At 30.6% G+C, this 22,318-nt stretch overlaps 1 long non-coding RNA gene across 1 annotated transcript; it reads left to right on the top strand.

The window, feature by feature from the left end:
- Positions 1-655: 655 nt before the first annotated feature.
- On the top strand, positions 656-20,591 carry LOC147072764 (uncharacterized). The gene is made up of 8 exons (XR_015070565.1): positions 656-943; positions 5,889-6,080; positions 8,078-8,739; positions 11,602-11,721; positions 12,265-12,500; positions 13,154-13,305; positions 17,250-17,378; positions 18,803-20,591. It is a non-coding gene; the product is annotated as an uncharacterized LOC147072764 (long non-coding RNA).
- The last annotated feature ends 1,727 nt before the right edge of the window (positions 20,592-22,318 follow it).

The following is a 22,318-nucleotide window of genomic DNA, read 5'->3' as shown; positions in this document are numbered from 1 at the left end:
ATGAAACTACAATTCCTTTGAATTTAGTAGACGAATACTTATTATTGCAGAAACCGCAATAATGCAATTTTAAATTTTAAACATTTACGTTGCCATGTGATTACGGAGAAAATCTCGCGTTTATTGGTGTTAGGTGATAAATCCACTTTTTCATCAAACACGAGATTAAATGTTTTCTATAATAATTATAATATATTATTTTTTGACAATTCATATTAATATATATATATATATATATATACCATATTAATATTAATATATATATAATTTAATATGGTATCAAAAAAAATATGTTATTTAAAGTATTAAATTTTGTTTAAAAAAAAATGATATTTTAATAAGTATTATTAGTGTGGCAGCACTAGCGACAGGCGGAAAATAATAGAGCAGGAAACCATAGCAACCAAAAACAATTGAATTTATCACGAAGAAGAAGTAGGTACCAGATATTTTACAGATTATTACTGTCATTACTTAATTATTACATAATCGATAAATAAAACATTAAACTTTTATTCTAAATTATTACAATAAAATTAATATGTGTGTTTATGTGATTGAGAATCTGTGTTATCTTAGAAATTATTATTACAGCAGTAAGCTCAATAACACGAAGTGAGAATTTTTGACCTGCCATTGAATTATTTTTGATAACAATATAAAATATTATTTCTTATGTGTAGTACGGTGTTGAAAATCAAACAGATGTTGACATCAATTTTGAATTTTATAAAATAATATATCATTTGAGAAGTAAATTTTAAGGTGAAAAATGACATTATCAATAAGATTTTTGTCAATTTACATTTTACTCTTTATCCTTACATCAGGCAAATGTGGAAAGATCAAGATACTCGATTCGACATATTGGATAGGAAGTTTAATAAAAGATACTTCTAAGCCTATGCCAAATGGATTGTCATATAGCACGAATGAAACTTCGGTGAGTGTATTTCAATAATTTTAATAAATCAAATTTATATGCAGTTTATTTTCTTTTATTCCTGAGAGTGATCATATTATTTCTCATTTACCCATGTTTTTAAATATTTATAATGAGAAATATGACCAGTCTTAAGAAATGAAAGTAAAGCGCGGCCCAACCACATTACGGTGCATGTCGCGCATTATCACGTGAACTCACGGTAATAAAAAATTCTATAGTTTCGTCATTTTGCAGAATATTTTGAACGTGCACCGTCTAGTAAATTCACTAAATAATGACACTAAAGAAAAGTGCCTAATATAATGTATTAGTAATTTGAATTATTATGGATTATTCATGCTAATTTCAATTAATTTGAACAGTTTTTACGTGTGCGTACGTTAAATACATGCGGTATGACATTCATAGATAATAGAAAACAACCTGCAGACCATAGATAATAAATAGACAACATTTTCATAGAAAATACATAGTGTCAACTGCTAAAAATAAAAAAAGAACGTCTATGAATAATAACGAATGAACGAATATGATAAAAACATTCAAAACGCAGGTGCAGATGCAGTGAAGTTAAACGTGAAGTGCGCTCATTCTTGTTTTAATGATTACGGCAAATTTTTCCAACTGACAATGTTCGTTTGAAGGTTCAAAATGTGCTACGGGATGGGAGCATCAATCTGATAAGATTTTAAACAACAGGAATAACGACAGTACACACTTTTTTTCCCGTAGCGGCAGCCCATGACAGTAGGCGACAAGCACCGTGACATGGACCTCAATGTGGGTTGCGCTTAAGAGTTGCCATGCAAAAAGTGCCTTTCTGATATTATATTCTATCATTTCTTATGTAGTATAAATAAATATATATATTATATCAGTGACATATAATATGGTGTATGTTGAAAAAAGGTAAGCTGTAATAGATAACTGAAAACATGTCCTAGGACATCCATATTTTATCACGTTTTTCTTAGCTCGTATTCTTGTTTATCCGGTGGTTGTTTATCCAGTACAAATCTTGCAATCGATTTTAACTAACTTCCCGACTAGCTAGATATTTAAAACTTTTAGAATATATTAGAACACGATGCCAATGCATTCTTTTAATACTTTTAGCCATCTTTAGGTAGAATTGAATTCATTTTCAGTTAATTCGGTTTTGTATGAAAAGTTATTTCGGAAGAAATCCTTCATCCAATCCACTATTATTGTTTACTAAGGGGGTGGTCCTTGCAACTAAATTATTAATATATACGTGCGTACTATGGAAATCAAAATGACATTTCAGTATTCTATATTTGATTATTTGTTGCAAAATAGCAAAAAAATGATTTGTTGACAATTATTGCCTTATTTGTAATAAATTATTAAAAGATAGAACAGAAAATTGAAAAAGGTGATATATAAAAAGTTCTTTTTATCTTGTAATTATTTACAGTAAGTACTTATTTGAATTTAAGTTTTGCTCATCTTCAATTTTTTTTCTGAATAAAAAATATTATAATTTACCTTTTTATAATAGATATTATAGAAAAAAATACACGTTGGTACTAAAAAAGATATTTAAAATAAGTAGTGTCTAATGCCTCAACCGAAATTTGAACTCGATCTAGAAAATTATCTTAAGCCCCAAGACTACGGGACGAATCCAGCGCAATGAAATACATTAATGTATGCTTATAAAAACTAAAGGCTTGTATGATTGTGTTGGTATCTTCTATGTATTAGCATCAATAATATTGTCTCAGTAGGAGTAGATACATGTATGTTTAATCGGCAGTCAATGTATTATACATTTCTACATATATTTGGGGGATGAAGATTTTGGATAGAAAAATTCGTGGTTTGGTTGTTGAGAGGAAAGTATATTTATCGGTATAAGAATACAATAAACACAAATGTAACGATGACAGCGTGAGAATAAATTTGCGAATACGGATGTAGTGGTGTGATCAGTGTGATCAAGAGATTGATTATATTAATGAACTGAGAGACTTGATTTGAGTGAAATGACGGTTAACTATGTCGAGTGAAGGACTCATGACGATATTAGTACGTCGCGTGATTGACTCAATCAGTAAGTGAGGATCTCATGTATTGTTTTTTTTCAATTAATACAGAATCAGTAAATATTAAGAGTCGCAATTAACAATTAATTAATCATGATATTATACTCTAGTTATCATTGAAGAAATCCTGACGATTACAGATTGACAACAAAACATATATTAAAGTGTGTTATATATGTTTAATGCTGAGTGGTATAATTGCTACATATTATAAATGACAGATGTCGTTGACAAATTATATTATTTTTGTAGTCTATAAAATAATCAGCTGCTTATTGTTTAATACGTCAATAATAGGCAATAAAAATATTTTTACGCTTAAAAAGTAGGCTTTAAATAATTGCTTAGTATGAAGTCTTTGCCACTGATATCATATAATATTATATTATTACTAGCTGAAGTACCCGGCTTCGCACAGGGTCGCTTCGTGGTTATATTTACTTTAGATATTTAAAAAATAATAAAAGGTAATTATTTTTTTTTTATTAAAATATCTGCGTAATACAATATGGCAATATGAAAATAATTCTAGAAGGAGTGAAGGTCAAATAAAAGAACACTAATTTAAAATCGAATCCAAAATATGCAAACGTTATTAATGTTATTAATATGTAGTAAAAAAAAATCAAAATTGGATGGAACAAACAAACAACAAACTTTGTATTTTATATAATACTAATTTAAAAACCTTCGCAGGTCTGCGCACAACTGAAAAAAGTTTCATCGCGATCGCTTGAATGGTATAGAAACGCATACGAATAGAAGAAGAAGATGATTTTCTAATTCAGAAATCTTCGTAGGCATGCGCACAACAACTGGTCAAAATTTCATTGCAATCGGATGAATGGTATAGAAACGCATACGAATATAAAAAGAAGAAAATGGTTGTACTAATTCAGAAACCTTCGCGGGCGTGCGCACAACAACTGGTCAAAATTTCATTGCAATCGGATGAATGGTATAGAAACGCATACGAATAGAAGAAGAAGAAAATGGTTTTACTAATTCAGAAATCTTTGCGAGCGTGCGCACAACAACTGGTCAAAATTTCCTTGCAATCGGATGAATGGTATAGAAACGCATACGAATAGAAGAAGAAGAAAATGGTTGTACTTATTCAGAAATCTTTGCGAGCGTGCGCACAACAACTGGTCAAAATTTCATTGCAATCGGATGAACGGTATAGGAACGCATACGAATAGAAGAAGAAGAAGATGGTTGTACTAATTCAAAAACCTTTGCGGGTGTGCGCACCACAACTTGTCAAAATTTTATCGCAATCAGATGAATGGTATAAGAACGCATACGAATAGAAAAAGATAGAATAGAAGAAAAAGAAGAAGAAAATAGTTGTATCAATTCATAAACTTTGCGGGCGTAAGCACAACAATTGATCAAAATTTTATTGCAATCGGATGAATGGTATAGGAACGCATACGAATAGAAGAAGATATAATAGAAGCAGAAGATGGTTGTACTAATTCAGAAACCTTTGCGGGTGTTGGTACAATTACTGACGAAAGTTTTATTGCAATCGGATGAATGGAATAGGAACGCTTACGAATAGAAGAATATAGAATAAAAGAAGAAGATAGTTGTACTTATTTAGACACCTTTGCGGGTATTACCACATTAACTGACGAAGGTTTCATCGCAATCGGATGAATGATATAGGAACCATTCGAATAAAACAAGATATAATGAAGAAGATAAAGAAGAAGGTTGTACTAATTCAGAAACCTTTACGGGTGTTACCACAACAACTGACGAAGGTTCCATCGCAATCGGATGAATGGTATAGGAACAATACGAATAAAAGAAGATATAATGAAGATGAAGAAGAAGATGGTTGTACAAATTCAGAAACCTTCGCGGGTGTTGGCAAAACCACTGACGAAAGTTTCATCGCAATCGGATGAATGATATAGAGACCATACGAATAAAAGAAGATAGAATGAAAAAGAAGAAGAAAAAGATATTTGTACTTATTTAGAAACCTTTATGGGTGTTACCACAACAACTGATGAAAGTTTCATCGCAATCGGATGAATGGTATAGGAACGCATACGGGACAGACAGACATACAAACAGACATACAGACATTCATTTTTGTATATAAGTATAGCGTATACTCTTAGCGCAAGTGCAAGCAATAAGTTTACAAAGTTTTATCGCAATCGGATGAACGGTATGGCAGCGCATAAAATACGAACAAACAAACAAACAAACAAACAAATATTAATTTTTATATATTAGATTATGCAACGTCATAATTAATTTGCAGTAGACGGATGGAAAGACGCCAATAAGTATGGTGACGGATAGAAAACGCGTTTTTAAAACTGATATTATCTGTGATTATGTTGAGTTTTATAAAATTGTACTGGATTCAAATCATAGTATGTACGTGGCTCTAAAAATTGAAGTGAAATCGTTTAAAAATCAACAAAATGACACTTAAATAAGCAATGTCTGCGTTTTCTAAAATATCTTAGAATAGTAGTAGTAAATAGACTATTGACTATTAACATACTAGACTGCCATATATAATTGGTTGATTAGTGGTTCCCGAAGTTAAACGGTCAGTATAATATTGTTACGTAATATTATGAAAATATTTTTTTATATCATGTTATGATTTGTAGATAATGTTTCTACTTTAGAGCATTTTATACAACAATAAACATGCTAATAAAAAAACTGTGCTAAGTTTAAGTTTCAATGTAAGTAAAATTAATTTCAATATAAAATACAAAACTAGTAGGTTTATTGTGTATTTCAAAATTCCATCGATTTATAGACCTCATCGATGTTTTATGGTGACAGTAAAAAAATACATCAATATTTTACTTTAATAATAATTATTTTTACAGGTGTTTATCGGAAATCAGACCCGTCGATATTTAAATACAGATTCTGATCAATTTAATGATAATTTTGAGCAAAAAACAATACAAATAAAAGACAAGTCTGTAATGGACAGCTTAGGAAACAAATTGGAATATTATGGACCGAATTTAATCCTTCATAAAAATATGGACAGCAAGAAGAGTAAATCGCAAAAAGTATTTAATTTTTATTTATATATTATTATATCGTCACATCAGTTTTAACTTTATGTAAGTTTAATTTATCAAGTTTGAAAACTGAAATTAATTGGTTATTACACACTCGCACACATACAATATAATATATAGCGATTCCTACTAACTGAAGCCTACAAAAACTACACATATTTATGATAACTAATTTGACAATAATTCAAAAAAGTCTTTCCCATATCAAGTTAAAACCGGGTGATATTGGGCGCAGTTGAAGGGCGAATTCGGTAAATTAAGCATTCAAGGTATAAATTAGGGATTGCAATACCGATATTTTTCGACACCGAAATACTGGTTTTAAAAATCAGACAATACCGATATATTTGGTACTAAAAGTGGAAACAGAATGTATTCATAAACAGAAAAATGTTTCACGGGACCGTAATTTTTTTATCGGGCTACGAAATGTCTATTTTATTTTCGTTGCCCTTCAACATTCTTGGTGACCAACAATGACATGTGCAGATTTATAAAATACACTTGCATTACAGATATGTAAGTACCCACATACTTCCTTAATTTTAAATTTATCCAAATATTTTCCCCAGTCGCTCGCGGATTTAAGAAGTTATCAGGTATACTAATAACTAATAAGTATAAGTAGATATATCTGAAATCCCGGTTAAATACGGTTCATTTGTATTATCATGAAAAAGTGCAATATTTCAACTACTAGGTATTTATAAACATCAGAATCTCTACCATTTCTTATTTTACCTATTTTTAAAAGTTTACTTATAAAATAACAATATGTAGCTTTTTAGATATTTTTGCCATAACAAAAATAATATTTTTAAGAGATTTTTAATATATAGATAATTCCGTTTTTTTTTTTCAAATATTTCGCGAATTCCGGTATTCAATAGGAAATATCGAAATACCAGTATCAGTATTTTCATTCGGCATTTTAATCCCTAGTCTAAATTTTCTACTTTTAAAACGTACTGTGAATTAATATGCTACGTAAATTTAGATTAGTAACTCAAAATTCAACCGATCGAAGAAATAAATAACTCTTGATAACGCAAAAATTTTTCAGTCAATTAAATTAAATCAAGGAAGTCAATTTTTTTATTGTATTTCTATCTACAAGCCAACTGTAAAGCATGAATCGGCAAAGGCTTCCGATTAATAGTATCATTGACAAGCAAAGTTTATTTAAGAGAAGGATGTATGGGGTACTACAATCAAAAAATGCTACCTAATTTGTGTAAAAAATGTAATTTATAAGATGCGCAAGTTTTATTAATATTATTCTAGTTATGTTTTAGTGATAATGGAATGAAACTGTGACATTTTTTGTGATAGCAATGTAGCAATGATAGCGATGTGACAGCAAATGTTAACAAGTAAGTTTATGCCATCACGCTTTTCATTCATAGCACACAAACTCACACAGATACTAACAGGCCACGAAGCACTGCGAGCATATCTAAAAATATTTAAATTGAAGGACGATGACTGCTGTCCATATGACGGCCACACAAACTGTAAGGCATGGACAAGCTAATACTAAAAAAGAAACGATGAACTCTTAAAACTCTGTATAGGCAATATAATCATAAAATTGACTGCCAAACGGCTCACAAAATACTAAACAACAAAACAACACAATAATTCTATTCAAAATATTCAATTCAGGCCATAAATCGAGTAACATAATGAACTGCACATTAATGTCCTTAACCCCCTCATACAAGATGGTTATGTTGTATGAAAAAGTAAGGGCACGGTTATTAATGAATTGAAATTTAGGTTATGCAATATCCGTTACTTTGAAAGGAAAAATAATAACAAATTAAACGTCTCTCCATTTTATTTGAGACGCATAATCTCACTTATTTACATTGAAGCCTAACAAAATAATATGTATTGTGTTTTTACACGATGTTTATTTATATTTTAATTTTATAAAATTTTATAAATAAAATTGTATTAAGTATCTGTCAATTTATTTTTAGATTCCAACTGAAAGTAATGTCCGTTTCTACGAATTAGGTGTCGACAAGAAAAATAATTTGGTATTTATTATTGGAGTAAACCGTAAAAATGGTGTAGGTTTTTTATACGCAATTAATACAAATACTCCGAAGACAGTCGACGACAAAATTATTCTCGAAAAAGTAACAGGATTGGGAAATACAAATAGAGCACTTTCTGTAAATGAAGCTACTGGAGACATTGCAATATTAAAAAGTGTCACTTCTGGTGGATGGAAGGTTATACTTCTTTCCACTGACAAATCGAGGATATTAGTTCATGATATTGAAGAGGGTGAAGTAGATATTTCGCAAGATGTTAAAAAAATATATGCAGGAGAAGAAAAAAAAGTCAGAGAAAAGATTATAAAGATGGCTGACGGTGCCTTGAAAATGTGCAATACTGAATCTAAATCAATACGAAATTTGGAAAAAGAAAATCAACTTCTGAGAAATACATTAAAAACAATGCAAAGACGCAGAGACTATATTCTAAAAATGAGTAATAATTTCAATTATTATAAAATTCATGACAAGAACACTAGAATAAAATACGAGACGAAACATGAATATAATTTCGAGAATATGGTCAACGAAACTCGTGATACAATGTTGAAATTAATAAATGAAAAATTTGTAAGATGGTAAGTAATTATTTCTTTTTATTATTGTATGTTTTTTTTTATCTGGACTAATTAATAAGCCTTACTACTTAATTTATTTTGATCATATAAGTTCAAGTTCAGTTATTTGATTTTGTGAACCTAATACAGTTTTAGTTATATTAGATTATTTATAATATGATGTATTAGCCCTGCGAACTGTCTATTTTTAGATATTATATCAAAACGATCCAATAATTTTACTTAATATAAGATAATAATATTACTTAATATTAGTACCTAGTTTAAGACTTTGGCTAAGACTAATACTAAGACTAATAATTGGCTTCTTATTTCACTAAAACCAAAAACTCTGTCTTCTTAGTAGTGCAGTATAGTAGGTACGCACATAATAAATGTTTTATTTTACTGTTGATCTGAAGAATATTTTCATAAAATATTTTTTTAAAACTAAAATAATATATGACAAGACTTCTATTATCTCATTGGTTTCCAATACGAGAGTTTTCCGTGTTTGAAATTAAGTGTTTTTTTAATTGTCAGGATTTATTATTTGAGAGTTACCTAGCAAAACTTTAAAATTTAATATTTATTTTTGAATACATAACTCAGTATAATTAATACAAATAAATAAGTTAATTTAATAAAAAAAAATATTACACATGACGTCAATACGTACCTATAAGTAATATAATTATTATTATATTAGTATTGTTATAATAAAAGTATGTACCTATAAGGTTATCGAACTCGTGGTATGAATTTTACAGTTCTTTCATTTGTTACATGCCAAATATTTGTCATAGTCAGTTGACAATATCTATCATTTAACTCATTTAGTGCTGACACCGCGACTGGCGTGTTTGCATTACCTGGCTATTAGATATAATTAACATTATATTTAAATGAGGGAATTACAAATTAATTAACAGGTCAGCAGTGATTGTGTACAATGGATCGTCTATCTACTATAAAAACGCATAAAAATCGTACAATCATAGCTAATAGATACGGACAGAATTTGGTATAAATCATTGATCAACAACTGAAGGCTGTATTTGAAAGCTTATTAAAAAAAATGAAGAAACTAGTTAAATTTTAGAATGGCTGACACCAGTATACGTCGGTCCAGCCCAATCAGACAAAAATATTTCTATTGTATCCGAAAGTGTGACGCAAGAGCCAGAAATGTCGAGATGACGAATTTTGTACAAAGATCCAGTTAACGCAAGAAGTAAAGTAAGCGTCACAGATTTGCCGATTGGGTTTTGGAAGAACAAACAACTGATGATGATTTTTCAAGGAAAATTATTTTTAGTGTTAAGATATTTTCATCTCAATGGGTACATTAATAAGAAAACTAACATATTTAATACAACGTAAACCCACGAATGATTCAACTGCGAAAGTTACTGTTTGGTGCGCTTTTTGAGCTGAAGGTGTCATCGGGCCAAACTTCATAAATTTTTGAAAAAGCGACTTTTAGAATTAATAGCACCCGCTATAAGCCAAATGAACGATTTTTTTTAATGGAATTTAAAGATTTCGATTTAGAAAATATGTCATTCTAAAAGGATGGGGTCACATGCCATACAGCTCGTGAAACACTGGCTTTATTGCATGATAAAAACGAATTCATACCAGAACTTGTACAACCCTATTTATCTATATATATAAAACGTCGGGTTAGTTACACCATTTATAACTCAAGAACGGCTGGACCGATTTTTATGATCTTTGATTTGCTGGATTTGTCTCCACTCCAAATAGCAGAATAACTATTAAAACATCGGATAAATCACGGAAAAAATAAATTATAAAGAAAATTCATTTTCTCATACATTTTGTATGGAACGGCTTTTGACTGATATCGACGAATTTGAACGATGAACCTCACGATTCGAAAAAAAAAGAAAATCACAAAAAATTTAAATCCGTATACAACGCCATCTCTGATACATGACAGAAACAATAAACAAGAAACAAACAAACAAAAGAAAGAAAGAATGATAGACGAAATGTCTAACTGTCAATGGTGTAGTGTGCCCAACATTTCGTACTTCATGTCAACAGCTCAATTTGCTTGAAAACGATACTCATTGACATCAAAACGAAAAATGTCGTATATCACAAGATGCTTTAATGAAGGGAATCGACCCGAGTGCAACCCATCCAGCAAATATTTAACAGAAAGTAGTGCAACAATGCTACGCGAATCATTTCGATTCGCTTCAATAAAGCAAATGCCTTGCTGCCACGTTTTTGTTTCTTTTGACCATGTCCGATCCTAATAGGATCATATGGGCCTCCACAAAGTGGAGGTTTGTATTAACAGATTTTATTTTTATGAGAAATGAATGTCAGCCACTTGCTCAACCTATTAGGACCATACTCTGACTCATGCACAAATTGAAAAACAATATGTGAACTTGCCAGACCCAGGATTCAAACCTGGGATCCTCGACACTATAGACCGGCGCTTAATCCACGCGGTCATCGTGGGTGTACAGTGTGTATAGTTCAATGTTTTAAAATAGTTTTCATTTTGATTTAATTTTTGCACATTTATTGAACTTAATATTCATTTTGAGTATTCATTTTAACTTAATAAAAAACTGAATTTAATTCAGATAATAAGTTAACACAAGATTATTGATTCTGAGGTGGTACGAAGTTCGCCGGGTTAGCTAGTATATATATAATATATACATAACTATGTATATCCATTCAACTATTTAAATTTCTTGCTTATAATAAATTTCATTACCAACTACAAACCATACTTTGTTGATATTGTTATGATAATTATAAGCACTACTTTTGAAATTATAAATAATATCCATCAAATAATGTCAAGCAATCATTGTATTATATTTTTTATAGGTCTGATAAAAGTGGATGTGACAGTATGTTTCCAACAATAAAAAAGCCAAAATCTTGTGGAATACTAAAACGTGATCCATTGGTCTCGCAAGAACTTCCATGGGCGATTCAAATCTTACAGTAAGCTACAAATAAAAATATTGTAGTTAATAATTTTATATTGCCGCAGGGTCAATCTCTCACATTCATGTTATTCCAAATACAGATACAAACAGCACATGTAAAATTAATCTTTTAAACGTTTTAAAAAAAAAACTGACTATTTCAAAGAAACTGTTTTTATTATTTATACAGATTAGCTACATTGATGTAAGCTAATTTTTCTTAAACTAAAAGCCTGTTTTTCTTTTAGTGCCGTTTTTTATCAAAAGTTGGCGACAGACTTTTAGTTGCCATTACGCCACTTACGAGGGTTTCCAAGAAAATTTTATTCTACCTACCTTTCACCGCATACTGAGATAGAGTAAATCATACTTATCATTGCGGAAAATATGGCGGAAGAAAGCAACTATTCTGTGTTTGATAGAGCTTTGAAAGCTAAAAAGTTTTTTATCTATTTGAATATCAGCTGAATCTCGTTATGAAAGTTCTATTGATAATATAATAAAATTATAGTCTATAAAAAAAATCTAATTGATTGTAATATTATTATACATTTTTTAGCGCGAGAGAAGTAGAACATATAAGAAGAGGAGTGTTGTACGAATATATTTGTTACGGAGCTTTAATTCATCCGAATATAATTCTGTCAAAAGGTGGTGAATGTCGACTTGATATCGAACAAATGAAGAATGGAAAGTATATTAGTCGAAGTGGAAAATTTGTTGAAAGTTTGCTAAAACGTTCATTACCAGATATAGAAAGGAATATTACAAAAACATTAAATGAATTCCACAAAGGTAGATAATATAAATACATACATAAAATCAATTAATAGATAATGCAATATTGGACATTTATTGTGCTATATTCGATCTATGGAAATTAAAACGCATCCCAACCGTATTATGTTTATAACTTGGCATCCACGGGTCTAGAATGCGAAACGCTGAACTTGATGCGCGGCAGCTTGGTGTACCATTTCCTTCCTTTTACTACACAAGAATTTGGCGTTTGGTATAATTTTGTATTTACTGTAGGTTTTTTTGGAAAGTGATTGAAGGAAAATTATATTAAGTATATTAAAATAAGTCGAAGTCAGCCGAGAAAAAATGTTGACAAAATAACCAGGACGATGAGGGGTCAAATCATTTGATATTTTAATATTACCAAATAACTAAATCTAACTTGATAGGAAATAATAAGTATTATTCAAATTATGTACCGTATGACACTGTATTTTTATTTCTGATATTATCAAGGAAGTGGTAAATAATAATATCATACAATCCTGGCAATACTTCTACAATATTTCGATAACAACACTAGCGCCGCCACCAAGCCTCAAGTCAAAATTGTTGCATTCTAGAAACTAACACTTTACTACCATACTAATGTAGATACAAAATTTAATATCGAGCACTATAAGGGCATATTTTTATTTTATTTGCAGATTTTAATAACATAAAGTTACTTGTCCTTGACATGCCGTACGAAGTGGAAAGAGTTATTTGTTTTCCACTTCAGCAGATATTTTTTAATACAGGCCAATGTTATGGAATATACGATAAATATACTGAAATAATGGGAAACAAGCATCAAGTGGTGAGTATACGATATAAATAATTTAAATAAAACACTTTATGACGTATGTTCATTCAATTTTTAAAATATACGTATGCAATGGTAAAACAAAGAATCAAAAAGGATTATTTGCTTTATTTTTAGTACCTAATGCAATGACATTATTAATGGACTACGCACTCAATACAGTAGCTAGCAATTAAATTCACGCACAGCGATGGACGTATAGGTGGACGTCACGCAATTTCCATTATGCGATATCACGCATCGGGAATTTATAGCAATATCACCTTTATTGTAATGGCGTTAGAATAGTGTTTCGTGTGTCGATGTTCATTTGAGCGAATCCGTTCGAGCCAAACCGTTCGGCAGACCCGACTAAAAGCATCGGGAATTTATAGCAACATCACCTTTATTGTAATGGCGTTAGAACAGATTATGCCATTCGGCAGACTCGACAAAAAAGTCGTGAAAAAAAATTGTGGTAAAACCGTTTATCTTGCCAAATATAATACTATGTAAGAGACCTTTTTTTGTGTAGAATTTAATGATCTCCTATATATAATTATCCTAAGAGATTTTGGAAAACGCACTAACAGCTCATTTAATGGACATTTTATTGTTATTTTTACATCTTCACTTCAAAATGTGCGCTACCGATTCATCTACCGATTGAATTGAACACATTTCAGAAATTTTCCATGATTTTACATGTACGTGACGTTTATATCCGATATTTTCTTACAAATCGTATACAATCGCCATATTCACTATTTACGCCTTACAGAATGACGTCTTCGTCGCTTAAGACCTTCTAATCCTTTATTTGACAAACTAATTTGATTATTTTTATTCAAATATCGTAATGTAGGCATTAGCGCACTTTTTTCCGGTGAAAAAACCATAATCTTGGTACAATTCACTACGTAAATAAAAATCTGACAGGCGCGTCCGCTATTGTCCGCCATATCATAGATAACGTGATATTCCAAATTTGATTTTTTTAAATACTTCTTTGTGGCTGTTCACACACTATTTTTTTATTGAATAATTACCTAGGCTACTAATTTCCATAGATCAGAATATAGTCATATTAAACTAACAAAGTTGCCATTGCAAACAATGAAACAAATTAATACGAATTGTTATAGTCATCAAAATGTGTGATATTGTATAATATCTACCTATTTATATCGTCCCTATCATCATCAATCTTGACCTATCCAGTGCTGGATGAAGGCCTCCTCAGCCTTATTCTACTCCTTACTTACACATGAATTGTTATATTTATCAAAATCAGTGGTATTATATTATTATCTACCTATCTATATTATATAATGACATTATTATCACGAGCCTCAATAAATTCACTGCTGGATGAAGGCCTCTCTACGTTGATTGTATTCTTGACAGTATTGAATTTCTAATGTTATTTATCTACATACCTATTCATATCGTCATCATAATCATCATCATCATCAACCAGGATCAATCCACTGCTGGATGAAGAGTTCCGCAACCTGATTCTACTACTATTGGTTTAACGAATTTGTGATATTATACATATTTCTATCCATCTTATCATCATCGACTTGAACCAATCCACTGCTGAATAATGGCCTCCCTAGCCCGAATCTACTCCTTTCTGTCATATGAATTGCTGTATTTATCAAAATCGGTGATATATTTATCTACATAATTGTCATCATCATCATCAACGGGGATCAATCCACTGCTTAATAAAGACCTCCATAGACTGATTTTACTCTGTTCTGTTATATGAATCCCTGTATTGATAAAAATCGGTGATATTATATTTATCTGCATATCATCATCATCATCATCATCGACCTGAACCAATCCACTGCTTAATAAAGACCTCCCTTGCCTGATTCTACTCCTTTCTGTCATTCGAATTGCTGTATTTATCCAAATCGGTGATATTATATTTATATACATATTCATATCGTCATCATCATCATAGACCTGAACCAATATATTGCTGGATAAAGGCCTCTCTACGCTGATTCTACTTCTTTCTCTCATTTGAATTGCTGTATTTATCAAAATTGATGATATTATATTTATCTACATATTCATATTGTTATCATCATCATCATCAACTAGGATCAATCCACTGCTGGATGAAGGGTTCCGCAACCTGATTCTACTACTAGCGGTTAAACAAATTTGTAATAGTATACCTATTTCTATCATCCTTATCAACGTCGACCTGAACCAATCCACTGCTAGATAAAGGCCTCCCTAGCCTGATTATACTCCTTTCTGTCATTTGAATTGCCGTATTTATCAAAATCGGTGATATTATATTTATCTACATATTCATATCGTCATCATCATCATCAACCAGGATCAATCCACTGCTGGATGAAGGCCTAGGCCCCTAGCCTGATTCTACTCCTTTATGTCATTTGAATTGCTGTATTTATCAAAATCGGTGATATTATATTTATCAACATATTCATATCGTTATCATCATCATCAGTAACCAGGATCAATCTACTACTGGATGAAGGGTTCCCATAGCCTGATTTTATTCCTTTCTGTCATTTGAATTGCCGTATTTATCAAATTCGGTGATATTATTTTTATCTACATATTCATATCGTCATCATCATCATTAACCAGGATCAATCCACTGCTGGATAAAGGCCTCCCTAGCCTGATTCTATTCCTTTCTGTCATTTGAATTGCTGTATTTATCAAAATCGGTGATATTATATTTATCTACATATTCATATCGTTATCATCATCATCATTAACCAAGATCAATCCACTACTGTCAACCAAATGTCAGTGGTAGCAATCGACGATTGCCAGCTGTTCTGCTAGGCATAGCAGCCTAAGGCGGTGTTAGACGATATTGTGAAGGCCAGACTCCTGAATACACTACGCATATTAGTCCAAATTTATATTGGCAGTGACGATTTGCATTTTGTAAAAATGACAAATCAGCGAAATGTCAAACTGTCTGACGTGAATTAAAAACCCATCCCGAAGGGAAAACTATGGCGCAATCTATGCATACTTCACAATTATATTAAAATCCTACACCTCCAAGCCGTCTGCAAGACCTAGCGAGACAGACTGGCGACCACCAGCTGGCTCAGCTAGTCTTAATTAATTTACTCCCAGAAAAAGTTTCTGTGGTGATAACAGTATATAATACTCGTATATTACTCAAAAACCGTTTTGAACGTCAATTTAACAAGCTTCCGGTACTTTGTTAAAGGTGCTAGACTGGCATCTGACAGACTCGTTATCAGTAGAATAACTTCAGTCATAATCAAAAAAAAAAATATTCGTTGACATTATTAAGTTCCACCTTCTGTCCATCAGATTAAACGTACTCATATCAAGTAATAAGACAATCGATATTATTTAAAACTACAAAATATTTTATGTTTACTTTTCATAAATTTAATGATATTTTTGTTAGCCGCAATATAAATTATGGGCGATGCTAGTCCAAACGTTTTGTTTCATATATAGCAGCCTTTTCATATAAATGGGAAGCCATATTGCTACAAATCCAAGGCTGATCTAAATATACATAATATTGTTCTACAGTAATCAAATGGCCATTCTTCACGAACATTTAAAATGTCGCAGTTCATCTGCTACTGCCTGAGACGTCAGATAGTACATTGATTTATAATAAGCCTATATCCATGAATTTTTTGCCGCAATATGAGTATCCGTAAAGCGGGCGGCGGTCAAAACGCCTCGGGAGGTGACAGCAAGCAGTTATGTCATATTGTTTGCAAAGTTTTTCCCGCTATGTATAATGGTCTTTGATGCTAAATAACATTAACTTACTAATATTCTAGATAAATGATATGAGCTAAATTAATACTTTATACTTCTTTAATGTTGTGGTTATTTATCTACCATTTTCAATAAACTAATTACCAAAAACAATTATTAATATAAGAATGTTTTAGGCAAAGCTTGATCCATCAAGTCTAATAAAATGTCATAAAGACTATTTTGATCCATCCGACGGGTACTTTTGCAGAAGAGGCTCAAAAACTTGTGGTGACAATTATGATCTAATATTTTGCCCATTAATGGTGAGTTATTTCCATTTTTAACTTTGGCTCAGATGCATAAAATGTCATCCAATTAACACACTTAACTAATCGGGTAAATTGTATTTGATCTCAACGGGGATGCATACGCAAACTGCGTATAAATTGTTATTCTGTGAGCGCAGTGCAAATTTGTACTTATTTTTAACAAATTATGTAAATTTTTAGTACCTAGCAATTATAAATAAATACAAGGTATGATGTACAATCAATAATAAATACATCTAGGGCCAGATTTATGATGAGCGTTAATATTTCTTCGATCTGGGCCAATGATATTTAAGTTAAAATTAAATAATATTATATGCATTGGGTATATAGTTCTAAATTTTAAATGTTTAGCCACAAGTTTTAACACTTATTTCTAAAAACTTGTTGTTCCATCAACAATAATTATTTTCAAATATTTCAATTAAATTTTATGAGATCCAATATGAAAAGTCTCAAGCAGTTTCGATTTTGTTGTTGTATTGAATGAATGTTTACTATTTATAGGCATATAATACAATTAATGTTATTAAAATCTAGGAAAAGGTGTTGTTCCTGTGGATATTGACTTCAAAGATGGCTCAAATGTTTTTTTTTCTTCTAAAACTCAAGATTTTTTTTTTAATTTGAAAAATATTGTATTAGGTAACTCTGTTTGTTCCAATAATCATTTTTCCGGAATATCTGTGAGAATTTTTTTCTCGCACCCATTCATCAATCTACAGTTTTACGTAGAAAAGCCTTAGAGCGGCATGCACAATCTAAGATTTCGATCCTAAGGATTAGTCGTCGAAAAGCATGACTTAACTATAGACAATCTTGAGTACAGAGTTAAGAAATCCTTAACCATAGACTACTTTTGTTATGAACACGCCCCTTTCTGTATTACCATTTACCACTGACAGCTGCTGTCAAAATAAATTCGCATATCTATAAAACAGTCCATACACTCAAATTCATTTAACAATGTAACTCAATATGTATATTGATAGTGTAGTGTTGCCATGTTAAAAAAATATCTAGCGATGTCTGTGGAATCACGTATAATGACTTAGAACGGAAACATAAGAGTATTATAATTAAATATTAATATGTATTTATGGTTATTGCATTTATAAAATGCAGTTGTCATATTTTTGTCATCGTTTAACAATTATAAAATAATTTACCTAAACTTTAGGAAAGAGAATTTTTAAATATGGTATTATTTTCAATAGAAATGATATTAACTAAGGACAATGTTTCTGCTTAGTGTTTTCTGCTAAGGAAATTTTTGTTATGACAAATGTTTCTGCATTCCGCTCTTAGGATATGGGCATATTGAAGATGGTTATTACATTATTAACCAATTATCTAAAAAAAATAAGTTTAATTATTAATAAAGTGCATAATAACGATGTTTTTTATATTTATTTTAGGATAATCCTGAAACGTATGCATTAACATCAGTACACTATATGACAGAAGGATGTGAAGAAATCTCCTTAGATGTATTCCAATTGACGGATATAATAGAACGAGCTTTCTCAGAGGCTAACTATAGTTTAACTTCATACTATGCTTGACACCTTCATTACCTGGGCTATCAATAATATTTTTTATAGCATATTAGTGAGAACGATGACTAATTTTCGCCCTACTCTAATAAAAAATAAATTGGAAGACCTGAGAATGAAAACTGGATAAAAACTAAATTATAATTTATTTAAATTTAAAACCACTGTTCAAAACCACTTTAACTATCATATTACATTTACTTTTTGAATGATAGAATCACACATATTTTACAACGTTTTTCTTAGCTCGTATTCTTATTTGTCCGGACAAATCTTGTAATTGATTTTTAACTAACTTTCCGACTAGCTAGACATTTGAAACTTTTAGAATATTAGAACACGATGCCAATGCATTTTTTAATACTTTCAGCCATCTTTAGGTAGAATTGATTTCATTTTCAGTTAACTCTGTTTTGTATGAAAAGTTATTTCGATACCATTATTGGTTGCTAGGGGGTTTGGGGTCCTAGCAACTAAATTATTAATATATACGTGCGTTACTATGGAAATCAATATGACATGTCAAGTACAATTTTTTTTGATCGTTTAAGCTAGTCAAGTTAAGTTTACGTGGTTCAACAGTCTTTAAAAACGTTGTATATAAAAAGTTATTTATATCTTTTAATTATTTAAAATCAGTTTATAAGCTCTCTTGTAAATTTCACTATTAAATAGTGAAATAGTTTTTATAAAATTGGTCTTTGTCCAGTTTTTATTCTCAGGTCTTCAATTGTTGATGAATGTAAAAACATATTATTATTAAAAATATTCATTGTCTATATTGAATAATTTTATGTAATAAACGTAGTTAAAATTTTATAGTAAAATTCTTTTAACCACGGTTATAAATCGAAATTTGGCAACAATTAAACCAGAGATCAGATAAGGGTTGGAACGGCGCATTGCGTTTTCCCTGTCACACTCGCATTATTTGTCAGCCGATGGAGTGGCGAATGTCCATACCACGCATTGCAGAACAATAATTATTATTCACCAGTTGTTTGCTACAGTACGAATAAGGTGGACGCGTCATTAGAACATAATATAAAACCACAAATATTAGGACATGATTGAAAACTGATCGTTTACCTACTACTAGTCTTCGAGATATGCCTACGATCAACTATTTCAACAAATATAAGTCAAGTATGTAAGTAGGTACACAAAAATAATAAAAACTAGCGAAAATTGATCAAATTAGTAAGTTTCGTTATCGCCATATTTATTTTGAATTTATGTATCACATACTTTTAAGATAGACTAGTAATAAAATCTATGTGCTTAGAGGTATTAAATAACGTTATGTTTATTAATTTGATAAGACAGTATTTTAAAATACCGTTTTGAGAATATATTACTATAATAAGTATATATATATATTGACCTAAACTACGATTAGTAATTTATGGTTAGTGCTTACTATAATTCCAAGCCTACATCTAAGATAGCAACTTTCATGTTGAGTAGGAGAAGAGTGATTTAATCAGTGTGTGAAAAGAGTGATAATAAGAGCACTTGGCCGGGTACCACACACGCGTTCGTAATATTTAACCGGAAGCCTTGAGTAAAGATTAGCCGGACGCAATGTAGCTGGTACATAAAAATAGTCGTTAGATGAATGCAATGCGATACCTGAAGGATTCACAAAGATTGAAAAACTACCCTAAGGTATGTAGAGGTTTTATCTAACTCCATAGAACTCACATATTATATATATATGCTCTAAAAGTGAGTACAGATAAAACCATAATGGAAATTTCAGAAATGATTTCATTATATACAAACGAGACACACGTACCTACATTCTTAAATGTCGAAGTAAAAAGATCGTATACAAGTAATCATTAAAAACCTGTGTCTATTACCGTGTAATTAATTACCAGTGTAAAGAACTTTTGACTTTTGACTTCACTTTTGACTACACTTAGATTAAATAAAATTAGATCAAATAATATTCACTTGTATTAAAATATATTAATAAATAAATAGATAATATATGTAAAAAAATACATTTATACAATACAAGACATCATTTTCATCCTAGAGCTGGAGTGCAAAATTATTAAGCATATACTCTAATATTGGAGTAATACAAAATACAACTTGTGTCTTAATGTCTACGTGTGTTTCCTTTCACAAAAAAACCGTAAAATGGCATACTATATTTACATTCATACGTAGCCTGTCTGAACATAATATGTAGCGGGGTATGTACGCTGAATTGACAAAATATCATTGTCGGGTAGAATTACGAACTACTAAAGAATGAAGAACCAAAAAAATGGATAGAGTTTGAGGATACCTTCACCAAACAGTGTATAAAAATGAGTATAAAAATCTACAAAATACGATAATAATGAACATGATAACTACTTCCAAAATAAAATATTACATAACGATATATAATATTTGACAATATTATCTAATTGACATGTGCACTATGGCTCAAAGAGTGTAATGTAGAAAAGGAGAAGAGGGTTATCAAATATTAATTGCTGTTTAGATAAGACAATCAATAATTAAATGCAGAGGTCCATTTTTAAGGCCAGCTGGAGAGATTTGCTTACGTTAATCAGAATGTACTTCGGGAATATAATATGGTTAATAACTATAAGAATAATGTCACCCTTTTTTTCATGCGTATTGGATATGGTAAAACACGCGCGTCAATATCATTTTACTCCCTACTTTAATTATAGTTTGTCAATTTATGGCTACGGCCGTATGTTGTAGCTTAACCACTGGGGAATGACAAAAGAAATGGCGTATTTCAAAAAAACACTACCTTATTCTTAGGTCAATAATTATTATAAAGCAATCATTATTCATAAGATGTTTATCATACTTGAATGGTCAAGGACATAGTTTATAATTAGTATCTTTAGAATTATCTTCAAATGTGTTAATCTTGCCGATTTTTTGAATAATAAAATGCCTAATTCTTGTCAAATTTGGGATCACAGAGATTATCAATATAATTTTTTATCGTGAATATTTTACAAAAATTATCTCGTAATAAATTATACTAATGGTTTCATAAATGCGTTTAAAAATTAATAAACGTAAAAAATCTTAACACCACTGCACAGTTATGTACCGAAATATGACTATATTCTAAAACATTAGAGCGAGAGGTTGAAAAGAATACTATTTTATGTAACAAAAATACTTTATGCAGTCATCAAATGTTTGAAATAACTATAAAGGATAATAAGGCTTTAAAATTATATAAATAGATTATCTATAACGTTTAAGGAGTGTCCAGGATCATGGTTTGAAAATACAATAAAAACTAAATTTTGACCTACGACGAGCACGTGGGCCGTTAATAATTATGAAAATAAAATAATCCCTACCTGCATCATTCGTATTACTCAC

The sequence above is a fragment of the Rhyacophila brunnea genome, unplaced genomic scaffold (genome assembly GCF_057557595.1).
Source record: "Rhyacophila brunnea isolate RB1 unplaced genomic scaffold, BYU_Rbru_1.0 scaffold_19, whole genome shotgun sequence".
Taxonomy (NCBI): Eukaryota; Metazoa; Arthropoda; class Insecta; order Trichoptera; family Rhyacophilidae; genus Rhyacophila; species Rhyacophila brunnea.
The sequence above is the reverse complement of the archived record's forward strand: the minus strand, read 5'-3'. Positions and strand labels throughout refer to the sequence as shown.